We start from the raw sequence: 13620 nt of genomic DNA, 5'->3' as shown, positions 1-13620 counted from the left end.
CCCGGCCGAGCGGTTCATCCGCTCGGCCACTTAATTCCTTGCGTCGGAAACCCAAGCCCCTGGCCGGGTTATCTTTGGTTCCGCTCGGACCAGCTAGTCGGGTCAACCAGGCCGTTACCCGATCGGCCTAAACCCTTTGGATTGACCTTGACCAAGGACCCTCCTTAAAGCAGGGCCCCCTCTTCTTAACACCGGATCACAGATGTTCCAAGATCTTGAAGCTTGCTTTAGTCCATAAATCGACCGATTGATCTTGCACACTAGATGCTCTTTGCCTTTTGTAATAAACCCCTTTGGTTGCTTTATATGGATGTTTTTTTCAAGACTTCCGTTAAGGAAAGCTGTCTTGACATCCATTTGCTAAATCTCATAATCCATATGAGCAGTAATAGATAAGAGTATCTAGATAGACTTAAGCATAGCTACTGGCGAAAATGTTTCCTCATAATCGATTCCCTCTTTCTTCGCAACAAGCCTTACTTTAAAGGTTTCCACCTTTCCATCTATCCCTCTTTTTCTTTTGTAGATCCACTTACATCCAATGGTTTTTACACCATTTGGTGGTTCTACAAGCTCCCAAACTTTATTAGAATACATAAATTCTATTTCTGAATTCATTGCTCTTTGCCAAGATGCTGCATCTTTATCTTGGAGTGCTTCATCATATGTTCGGAGATCAGGTTCATGTTTACCTGGGATCAAATCCGAAAACTCTCCCAAAAACATGAATCTTTCAGGTTACCTCAAAACCCTCCCACTACGATGAGACACTGTCTGTGGTTGTATATCATTTGTGATACGTGTTGCAGTTTCTTGTGATATTTCATCTTGTACTGTTGGTACTAGACTAGACGTGCACACTCTAATTTCTTCTAGAACAATTTCACTCATGGGCTTATGGTTCATTACATAATCTTCCTCTAAAAATCGAGCATTGGTGCTAACAATGATCTTCTGATATTTAGAATTATAAAACAAATCATCTTTCGTTCTTTTAGGATATCCCACAAATAGACAAACTTCTGTACGTGATTTCAACTTGTCAGTGTCTCCCTTCAGCACATGTGCTGGACTACTCCAAATCCGAATATGTTTCAGACTAGGCTTACGCCCATTCCATAATTCTATTGAAGTAGAAGGTACCATACTCAGAATGTACACTGTTGTTTCCAGAGCATATCCCCAAAATGAATTTGGTAATTCTGAATAACTCATTATCAATCTAACCATTTCCATAAGAGTCCTATTCCTTCGTTCTGCCACACCATTCTATTGGGGTGTACCAGGTGCAGACAATTGGGATTGAATCTCGGTCTTTGATAAGTAATTCCTAAACTCTCTAAAGAGGTATTCGCCACCACGATCAGACTGTATTGTCTTGATACTTTTACCATGACGTTTCTCCACATCAGTCTTGTACTCTTTGAACTTATCAAAGCATTCAGACTTGCGGCATATCAAGTAAATGTATCCATATCTCGAATAGTCATCTATAAAAGAGACAAAATATTCGAAACCACCTCTTGCCTGGATAGATATAGGACCACACAAATCAGAATGAACCAGTTCCAACACATCTTTAGCTCTATACCCCTTGGCGTTAAAAGGTCTCTTGGTCATTTTCCCTTCTAAGCAAGATTCGTAGGTTGGAAAGTTTTCCACCACTAATGAACCCAAGAGTCCATCAGCTATAAGCCTCTAAATCCTACTTAAGTTAATATGACCAAGCCTTAGATGCCAAAGATATGTTTGGTTCATTTCCGAAGGTTACTTTCTCTTATTAGAATTAGAAGATGTGTTATTAATTTCCATTTATTACTTTGTGGGAGAAATTGGATTTAGAGTATGCAAATTGCCTACTAATGTACCAAAATAGATAATAACCCTATTTTTCTTGATAACTACTTTGTCATCAAAAGAAACAGAATATCCATCCACAAACAGTTTAGAAACTGAAATTAAATTCTTTCTAAAAGTTGGTACATAAAGACAATTTCTCAAAATCAAAGTTCTATTCATATCGAATGATAAGTAAACGTCTCCCACTGTAACAACCGCCACTTTCGTATCATTGCCCATGTAGACGGTTATCTTTCCTTCATATAGTCGTCGGGTTTCCTGGAACCCCTACAATGAATTACAAACATGATCAGTGGCTCCTGTATCTACACACCAGGTACCGGTAGATAACACCGCTAAATATGTTTCAATAACTAGAGAATAAGATATACCTTTATTGTTCTCTTTCCTACGAGGGCAGTCTGCCTTCCAATGTCCAGACTGCTTGCAGATGAAGCACTTGCCCTTTGACTTCTTCACTCCAGCTTTTGGTCCAGTACCTAGAGATCTATTCACCTTCTTTACTGAGCCAGCCTATTTCTTCTTCTTCTTGCCTTTCAACTTAGAAGTAGAAACATTTTCAGCAAAGTGAATCTGAGAACTATGACGAAATATATCTTCTGCTGCCTGAAGTTCTGTCAGAAGTTTTGCTAACGTATAAGCCCTTTTGTTCATGTTATAGTTCAGGCGGAACTGCTCAAAACTTCTGGGTAGTGTTTGGAGAATAATATCGATCTGAGTTTCCTTATCGATTTCAGCTCTAAGGATTTGTATTTCATTCAAGTAAGCCATCATCTTTAGGATATGATCTCTTACGGGTGTCTCCTCTGACATGGTGGATGTCATTAATTTTCTCATTGCCTCTTGCCTAGTAGCCCGATTCTGGTGTCTGAAGAGTTCCTTGAGATTGTTCATCATGTCATAAGCAGTTGGTAAGTACTGATGCTGATGTTGCAACACATTTGACATTGAAGCCAAAATGTAACACCGCGCCATCTCATCTGCCTTTATCCATTTCTTATGATACTCAATCTCCTCTTCACTAGAATCACTATTAGACACATTAGGGTAGACCTCTAACAGTACAAACTTATAGTCTTCAACAGTGAGGACAATGTCCATGTTTCTTTTCTAATCTATGTAATTGGGACCAATAAGTTTGTTCTCTTTCAGTATAATAGCCAGTGGGTTGAAAGTCATCCTAAGAATCATAAAATAAGTTTTGGTCAAGACTCTAAATTTAGAATAATATTGATTCCTCAAACAATACTATTTAAATTTACCAACACCTCAAAATATCATGAATTTTGCATGCCACGTTAGTGTGGACGTATACAAATTCAAACATTTGTAAGAGGAGGTTTTACCCATTAATTTTATTATCTTGTCATCCTAACTTTATGACAAATAAAATTAATAGTTGGTTTTCCTTTGGTCACACAAAAAATAGCAGTGACTCCATTGGGGAGGATACTATTGAATGCGTCTAAGTGTATACCATTACTTGATACTTAGTCCATTAAATAGGATTGTGCCCCTTCATTTGGAGAAGATCACATGCTCCTAAATAATTTCCTATAACCATCCATAAAGGAAGTCTGATCTAGTGATCCACAAACAAACTCATCCGTTGTGGAGGAAGGCACTCAGAGCCAACACGCAAGTTTATTGCATCACTTACAAACTAGTAATGGAGACCGTGGAATTTATTTACTAATCCCTCTCCCACTTAGTTATTTAAGGTGAGGAATTTTAACCATGCAAGCACACATCACACACATCACAGTAAATAAAAGCAATAAATATGGAAATATAATTTTCCAACTATTATGGCTTCTTCCATCACTGTCCTCCATGTGCTACCAGCCCTAGGGTTCATGTCGTTGGGTCCATTGAGCTTCCTTTTCTACTGCGCCTCTGGTCCTCTAATAGTACCACGCCTTGCAAGGATACGATCCGCGACAAAAATAGAATTTTACATATATCGATCTTATATTCCACAAGAGAATATACATGAAGTCTAGATAGAACAAAAAAGTAAAATCCTAGGGCTAATACAACTCCTGCTGTATTTAATAAATACAATCATGCACACACATAAAATGACATTCACATGTCCAAGGGTCCAATTACACATAATCACAATAAGCCATAATAGTTGGAGCCTGCAACAATAGAGTTAGCATATCCTACTATTTTCCTGCCTAAACTATGTATGACATGTGCATAATTACACTGAAAACCAAACACACAGAGGCATACCCTAACTCTGATACCAATTGTTAGTTACTACTCGGAATATCGTACTGGTTCCCCTGTATAAAAATTTTGTACAAGTCCTGAACCTTTCCTAACAACCTATTGTGTTCTTTAGAAATTAAATTTAGAATCGCAAACGGAACTTAACATTATTGATTTCAAATTCAATTTATCTGTTCTTAGAGATTTAGACTTGGATCGCAAACGATGCTTAACATTATTAATCTAAATCCACCCATGTTACAAATTTGATTAAATATTTATTTCAGAAATTAGCTTCCAGGTTAAACATGGCGAGGCACTAGGCTTTCTTGGGTATGGGATCATCCACCACTTCCTAGACAAAGCCTGTAAACGAAATTCAATATTTAATCTCCTTATAGTAACCCTAGGTTTAACCAATAAGAATAATCGAATCACAAGATCGAAAAAAACAAAAGAAACCCAAAATTGAAACATAAATTCGATAACTAGAATCGTTAGCCTCTTGTGTTAGGTATTTCAAGATCTAAACAAAAGGATGAACTAGTTATGATGCGGAAACTAATAACTAGTTATACCTTTTGTATCTTATAGACCTCACGATCTTCTGTCGTATTCCTCTTCTTATCTCGGATATCGTGTGGGCGATGATCTACCAAGATGAGAATCCACCCAAGCCTCCTTCTTCTCCTTGCAAGTTTCGGCCACCAACAATCTCCTAGAGATGAAGAACTTCGGCCACCAACCAAGCTCCAAGGGATGCTAAGAAACAATGCCTCCTATCTCTCCTTCTTCTCTAAGAAAAATCCGGCCACCAAAATCTCTCCAAGACTGGATGACGCCGGCCACCAAAGAAGAAGAGAAGAGGAAGAGCAATGGAAGAGGGTCGGCCACACCAAGGAAGAGAGGAGAGGAATAATAGATGCATTGTTATATTAGGTGAGATACCTCTACCCTCTCTTTTATATTCCTTGGTCTTGGCAAATAAGGAAAATTTTAAACATAATTAAAATTTCCTTATTTTCCTTGCCAATGTCTAAGAAGGAAAATTTAATAAAACCTTTCTTATAATTCTTTCAATGGCCGACCACATTAAATCCTCCAAACAAGGAAAGTTTTAAACATAAAATTAAAACTTTCTAATTTATTTTCAAAATTTTTAAAATAAAAAATTTCTCTTTTAAAATTCCCTTCATGGTTGGTTATAAAAGGAAACTTTTATAAATTAAAATCTCTCTATTAAAACATGTGGATGATTACGAAAAAGGAAAGTTTTCTAAAAAATTAAAATCTTCCTTTTAACTACAAATAAGGAAAGATATCAAACATTTCTCTTAATTCTTTGTAGAAACTATAAAAGGAAAGATTTAATTTTTAAAACTCTCTTTTAAATCATGACTTCCACATAAGGAAAGATTTTAAAATTAAAATTCCTTTTATTTTAATTGTGGCCTGCCACCCTTGCTTGGGCTCCAAGCTAGGGCCGACCACAACTTGATCCATCCATGGCTTGATTTGGCCGTCCCTTGCTTGGGCTCCAAGCTAGGCTTGGCTAGCCACCTAAGGATGGGTAAGAAGGTGGGCTTTATGTGGATATAAGACTTTATAATTAAGAGGCTACGACATGGACTGAGAGGAGGAATTGGTTTTGGTCTCCCGATGAACTTGAGCTTCCTGTGTTCGCCCTGAACACCCAACTCGAGTTCATCAATAATAATTCATACCACTAAAGAGTTATTATTGAACTACCGCACCAATCCCATATTACTATATGGGCTCCTTATCATGAGTGTGTTAATCTCTCTGTGTTTAAGATATTGAATGCCCACTAATTAAATGAGTTACTAACAACTCACTTAATTAATATCTAGCTCCAAGAGTAGTACCACTCAACTTTATTGTCATATCGGACTAAGTCCACCTGCAGGATTTATATGACAATCCTTATGAGCTCCTCTTGGGGACATCATCAACCTAGATCACTAGGACACAGTTTTCTTCTATAATCAACAACATACACTATAAATGATAACATTTCCCAACTTATCGGGCCTTTTGATTTATCGAACTAAATCTCACCCATTGATAAGTCAAACAAATAAATACTAGATATATGTGCTTGTTATTATATCAGGCTTAAGAGCACACACTTCCATAATAACAAAGGTCTTGTTCTTTTATGCAGTCAGTATAAAAGAAACTACCTTAACTGGTCCTACTCAATACACTCAGAGTGTACTAGTGTAATTTTATAGTTAAGATAAACTAATACCAAATTACACTACGACTATTCCAATGGTTTGTTCCTACCCATCTTAGTCGTGAGCTACTTTTTATAACTTATAAGGAACTGATAACATGATCTTCTGTGTGTGACACCATACACCATGTTATATATAATATAAATTAATTGAACAACTACACTTAGCATATAAATGTATACATTTGACCAATATGATTCTTTATTTCAAAGTAAATGTTTACAAAAAAGCTAGGCTTTTAGTATACACTCTAACACTTCACTGGATGGCTTAGATCTGTTGGATCGAGACGCGCTAGAGGGGGGGTGAATAGCGCTCGTGGCTATTTTGATCGTATCGGAAAACTATCGAAGTTAAATACGCAGCGGAATAAAAGAAAGCAAGCACACAGAGACAGGTCGATTTTACTTCGTTCGGAGCCTTGATCGACTCCTACTCGAAGGCCCGCGATCCTTGATCGCTTCCGGTGGGCAACAACTATAAGCTCGATAATGATTACAATTTGAAGTACAATAAATGACAACAATTAATTATACCGATGACAATATCGTAATCTGAAAATTCGGAGCTCCGGGTCGTCGGTGTCTCGTAGCAGCACTTCGGAATCGTCTCGTGAGCAGCTTGTAGCAGAAAGATCGCTTGTAAGTGATTGATTCAAGAAGCTGCTCGAAGTCCCCTTATAAAGGGCATCCAAGGCGCCTTGAAAGCCATCCAAGGCGCCTCCACCGCTCCGATTCCATCGTGCAGATAAGCACTGACCATTCTGCGCTTATCACAGTTGAAGGCGCCTCCATCACCACTCAAGGCGCCTTCAACAGGTCCAAGGCGCCTCCATCACCACTCAAGGCGCCTTGAACACTGTTTCGCAGCCAGCTCTTCCTTTGTACCCGAGGCGCCTCCAAGCTCCATGGAGGCGCCTCGGACACTATTCATCCGAGGCTAATGTTGCTCTTTTGTCCCTGCACAATGTGTTAGTCCACAAAATACACACATATCCTGCAAGATAAAGTTATTACATATAATATCATAAATATGAATGAAAGTTCGACAGTTTCCGAACTGTCCGAGTCTGACTTCGGGTTTCCATCCGGAAACCCTAGGTCGACCCGACGCCTACTGTTCCCTCTACGGGGAACGCGTCCTCACCTACTCCACTCAGGAGATTTACCTGTTGCCAGTACGATTCTCCAGACCGACTGGACTTTTCGCCTAGGGTTACCACCCCCTAAGACCTAGGGTTACCGCCCCCTAGGGTTTTTCTCCACCTAGGGTTACCACCCCCTAGGACCTAAGGTTGCCGCCCCTTAGGGTTTTCCTCCACCTAGGGTTACCGCCCCCTAGGACCTAAGGTTGCCACCCCTTAGGGTTTTCCTCCACCTAGGGTTACCGCCCCCTAGGACCTAAGGTTACCCCCCCCCCCCCTTAGGATTTTCCTTCACCTAGGGTTACCACCCCCTAGGACCTAAGGTTACCCCCCTTAGGATTTTCCCTTACCTAACCGCAGTTAGGACTTTCCTGAAACCTTATTTAACCACGTTAGATAACAAGGAATCTTAACTTTGAATCCCTTTGCCATTATCAAAACTGAGGTTCGATCGTCGGATGCTTACTGCACCAACAAGATCTTCTCTGATCTTGGATGAACGGTCCAAATCACTCCAAGGCATGATCGTCTCGTTTAGCCCTAGATTTGACCACAATTCTAATATGATCTAATCGGGTCCATGAACCTTTTGATGCCTACAAAGAATTTATCGAAATATTAGCATCAAATACCATGATAATAAATTAATTTGCAATTAAGTCCAAGATAAATGTAATGCATGAAATGTGATGTAAACATGAGTTCAATCTATGAACAAGATCATTAAAAACATGCATAATGAATCAAGATAATGTAGCAAAATCATGGTTATCAAATCCCCCACACTTAATCTTGAACGCCCCGTGCAAGTCAAGAAAACTAAAAAAAATCATCTCTACACAAATTCCCTAGCAATACCTAGAAGATGGTAAAAAGTAATTAACTAAGGTCATCTAAAAACACAAACAATCATGAATACAATCCAATAATTAGTATGTATGGTAGTTTCAATCCAATTGAAAAATTAAGCAAGTTGCAATCTCACAAGGTATTTACCTATTCTAACTCTCACACTCAAACATGCATATAAGTGAAGCTCACTCAATGTCACTCACAACATTTCACTACCATAAGCTTGCTTATTTTCTACTTATCCACCACTATAAAACATAGCATACATGAATCAAAAGGATTTAATCATCAAGAACTAGAATTAAAAGAACAAGTGAAGTGAATGTAATAGGCAAAAGAAAAGAATTCAATGAAGAAAATGAGAGAATGAGAGTATTGGAGGAATATACTTGATGAGTTAACCAATTTGATGTGAAAAGAGATGAATACCATTTGTTATTACCAACTCAAAAGATCAAGATAAACTTTCCTTCAATTTGATAGCCATCCACAATTCTTGATACTCTATCTCCACACTTGATACTCTTTTGATTTGCCACTTTTTTTTTACTTCACTGTTTTTCCACTTCAATTCCAGCACTTTGAAATTCAAATAATCTCACATCAACTTATGAAGAAGAGTTCCTCCCCCACACTTAAAATGTTGGCCGTCTCGGTCAATGAAACTCCATCCAATCCAAGTTAATACACCTATAGCCACTGTCTTTTTTCCTTTCTTCATTCTGCAGGTTCTCTTCTTTTTTTCTATTTTTATCTTTGGCAGATTCAATAAAGATGTGCATCTCTATTGCATTGGTGGAAAACCAAATCAAATTCTATTAATCACCAATAATAACTTTGATCATAAAATTTAGCATTAATTAACACAGCTCCAAAACCAACAATTCAAATCTATTTCTGCAACTCACAATTTTAGAATTTGAAAATTTTGATGTACATTCAGAATCAACCTCAAATCTGATATAGGCTTCTGTAATCTGATTGGCAACCAAATTGGTAAATGAAAACTAAGTGCTCCACTTGATCTTTTACTGTCTTGATGTTTGCAAAAGAAATCTTGGCACACAACATTTAAAATCCAATTCATAACCCCACTTTGTCACCTCACAAACAACTCCAACTTGCTGGATTAAGTTTCAATATTGTAAATCAAAGTAATCAACAAATTTTAGGTCACTTTTCTGTCAATGTTTCTTGCCTTTTATTTACACATGTCTCCTGTTATTTCATACATCTTTCAGTTTTCTTCAGCTGGTGCCTCAAAGATGCAAGCACGGTTCCACTACTACTGAGGAATTGAACTTGATAAAGAATTTCATTCAGCAATGCATTGGTTAGAACTTGAGTTCCAATTAATGTTGATCAACAACTGTAGAATCTTTCTACAGAGTTCCTGTTTATTGAAATCTGAATAACAGAGAACTCACTGAATTGAGTTACCTTAGGTTTCAATCACATTTTCTTCCAAAACCTTATTAACTTGATATGAATCTCAACTGTTCAAGCATTTCAGCATTCATAAACTTCAGAAATTAGTAATTCAAGTTTTCAACAGCTACAGATTTCAATTCCTTGGATTGAATTTCAGGAACCACTTCTAAAATTGTAGTACATAAATTCAAAAAAATTTAAGGATTCAAATTCAGCAACAAATTCTACTTGACAAATTCTATTAACTAAGTTTCAGTATTGATATTATCAGCCTAATATCAAAATTCTTCCTTTTCTCTGTTTCTTCTAATCACTACTAGTCATAATCAGCATTTAGAATTGAACAACTGACCAAGATGAACAACATAGCAAAACTTCTATGCCACACCTCCAAACAACAGATACCATCAGAATAGTTAAAAGCTCCACTGATCAAAGAAATGCATTTCTTATACACTTACTGCTGCCCAGCTTTCAACCTCTGATAAAAGCACTGGATTCCAGTTTAACAAATAAGCTCCTTTCTTCTCTTGAAAATTTCAAATAGTTTTTGAAAATTGAATCCAGGAACAACAAAGAATTGAAGTTGTCAAATTCCAACAATCAAATTTTGATCAGATGAAAAATTACTGCATTTCAGAATTCAATTTCAGGAATGAAGCTCTCAAATTCAAAGAAGCTTAGGTAGACACCATTATAATTATCTTAAATATCCATAGAATACAATCTTTATGAACAAATGAAACACAAATGACACTCCGACATAAGAACTCCTAATTGGTTGTCATCCCTTCCCAAAGATCTAATGAAAATCTTGGCACACCAATTCCAAAATGACACATACATGCAATAATTGGTACCTCAATTGCAAGCTTTAAGTTCTGATTTTACTTCCTGAATTATGACTTTTTGCTCCTTTAAGGCAATCAGTTATCTCAAGTAAGCAACTAGAATGGTTAGAAAGCAGCCTACTTTCAAGAATAAACATACCTCATCTTCGAATTCATTCCTGCATATTTTTCCATTTCTGTAGATTTCTACAAATTTCTTATTTCTGTGTTTTTTTTCTTTGCTGCCATCTTGAAATTCCATTCATATAGATCAAGTTAATGTACTTGGCACAAAACATACGACAAACATGTTATACAGATTTTGTAAGTTTCTCGAAATTACAGCACTTTGAATCTCTATAAAACTGATGTAACATTCTTCAATTCAACCAAGTTGGAAATAATTCCCTATCCAAATGTTTAATTCTATTAAAAAATTCCAAACTCCAGCAATCTCAATCAAACTGAAATAAGAAATCTTAATGAAAATATTGCCTCAAAAACTGTTCAGCATCCTTTAACCTCAAGCAATACAACTATCAACTTGAATTCACAACTTCAGAATTCCCAAACAATTTGAAGTAGAAAACCTCATGAATCTCAAGCATATACAATTCTCCCCCACACTTAAATCTTTGTCCATCTGGTCAATCCAACTCATCAAGAATTCTACCAAAACTCTCAATAAAAGAATGACAAGCAAAGTTGATCAAAAATTAGAATGTTTCAAGAAAATTGTGGAGAAAGAAATCGAAAATCATGAGGGAACAAGAATGAAAAATATCCTTCATCTCTATGCACACATATGCTATTGTGACTTTGAAAAGAAGCAAAGCAAGTTCTCAAGTTCAATTGTTATGAGTGCATATCACACAAAGAGAATGATAGAGCATAGGCTTAAGGTGGTCCTCACTAGGTAATTTTCATACAATCAAGCTCAACTAATCAAAATAGAATCCAGCACCACACTAACCAATACCATGTAAGTAGAGCATTCAATCATGTCAAATGACCTAAAATTGATGATCAAATTTAAGAAATTTTTACCATCTTAAAAATATTACTAGAACAATTCCATGGATAATTTATTTAAAAATGGAATGCTATGTAAAATAAACAAAATGCAAAGTATGGAAGTAAAATTCAAATGTAAGAAAATTAAACTAATGAAATGTATAAAGCAACAAGAAAAGCAAGGAACAAACTCTCCTTATTCCGGGTGGTTGAAGAAGATTTAGTAAAAGAATCCATGCCGATAGTGGAGTAATTGTGGTTCTACTCAAATTCTTCTTATTAATCATTTTTTCCTTGAAAACTCTTTCTGGAGGTCGGAGGCGGTTCAGTTTAAGTACCCATTTCAAACATCTATTGTGTCCTGCAAAAGCAAAGATAGGCAACACCTTCTGAACACTTTCATGAAAAGAGAAATGGGCGTCACATTCTATAAATTCAATTAATGGTACCTCTATAAAATTTTCTGATAAATCACAAGAAATACTTGTTGAACCCCGTGGTAGTTTTGATGTGATCAACCAAGTTTAGGTTAGGTCCTGCTTTATGTTTGATCCCTGTGTCTGAGTGTGCAGGAGCTTAGGAGTGCAGGAAGTTGAGCGGAAGACGCAACTAGTGAGAAGGATGGCACGGGAAGGGGGCCGACAAGTTCGGTGCGTCTGAAGGACGAGAGAGCTGCGGAAGAGTACACCCGGTGGGTGTGAAGAACATGCGCGGTGTTCAAGGGATGTAAAGCCGGGACGGAAGACTGCTCGAGGAGAAGGCCGAGAACTAGGTTCGGGTGAGCCCTATTCCGGATGGCCGAAATCACCCAAAGAAGACGAACTAGAGTAAGTCAACTGGAAGTTGACTTGTCAATGGTTCGGTTGACCGAACCTTTTGATCGGTCGACCAAACCCCTTTTAATCAGCAACCAACCGCCATAGCCACGTCAGAAGATGACCATTGGTAAAGCTGATCGGTCGACCGAACATCCTGATCAGTTGACCGAACCGAAGTTAATCCAAAGACTTAGTCGAGCAAGTTGATCGGGCCAACTCAGTTGGAAGACCGTTGGCCGATCGGTCGACCGAACATAAGGATCAGTCGACCGAACCAAAGCTCGATCCTCAGAGACTACACCTAGATAGAAGACTGGACAGGTACAGTATGTTCGATCGACCGAACCTGGGGATCGGTCGATCGATCCCTCTCGAGTCAAACTTGATCTCGAAAGTTCAAGTTATCTGATAAGCTCTAGAACCCCTATATAAAGGGGGTCTCGGGTAGCTATTGAAGGACAACGATGAGAACAAAATTCAACCCTGTAATTACTGTTTAAGCAACCTCTGTACTCTCAAAGTGTAAAAGGCTTCTCCGCCTTCAAAAAAGGAGTTTTTTACTGTGCTTTCCATCGCCCTGGATTAACAACCCTCTTGGTTGTAACCAGGTTAAAATTTTGTCTTTACTTTTCTTTCTGTTACTAAGTGTTGCTTTATTTTAGAGTTGAAAAGCTTTGAGGAGGGTAACTTTTATTTGCAAGCAATTCACCCCCCTCCTGCCGGTCCCCGCTGCACCCACAAGTGGTATCAAAGCCCAACAGCCTCAGAGGGACTAACCGCCATCTGAAGCACAAAGATCATAACAATGGCCGGCGTGAACATCCATCCCCCAAAGTTCGACGGAGATTTCGCTACATGGAAGCAAAAACTGGAGGTATTCTTTAAAACAAATTTTGATATTCTTATTACAATGAAATATGATTTTGCAGTGCCGAAAGATAAAGAAGAAAACATGTGGAGAAAGAAGGAGCAAGTAGATTTTTTCGCCAACGAAAAGGCAGAATTCCACCTGCTTAGCGTGCTACCACCACAAGAGGTAAATCAAATCGGAAGCTACGACTCATCGAAAGATTTCTGGGAAAAATTCCTGGAGCTTCACGAAGGTACCTCGGAAGCTAAGCTAGCGAGGCGCGACATCCTCCGGACTCAACTTACGAACCTCTGGATGAACCAAGGTGAGAAGGTAGCGC

Source organism: Zingiber officinale, chromosome 9A (assembly GCF_018446385.1).
Source record: "Zingiber officinale cultivar Zhangliang chromosome 9A, Zo_v1.1, whole genome shotgun sequence".
NCBI classification, from domain to species: Eukaryota; Viridiplantae; Streptophyta; class Magnoliopsida; order Zingiberales; family Zingiberaceae; genus Zingiber; species Zingiber officinale.
Note: the sequence above shows the minus strand (reverse complement) of the source record.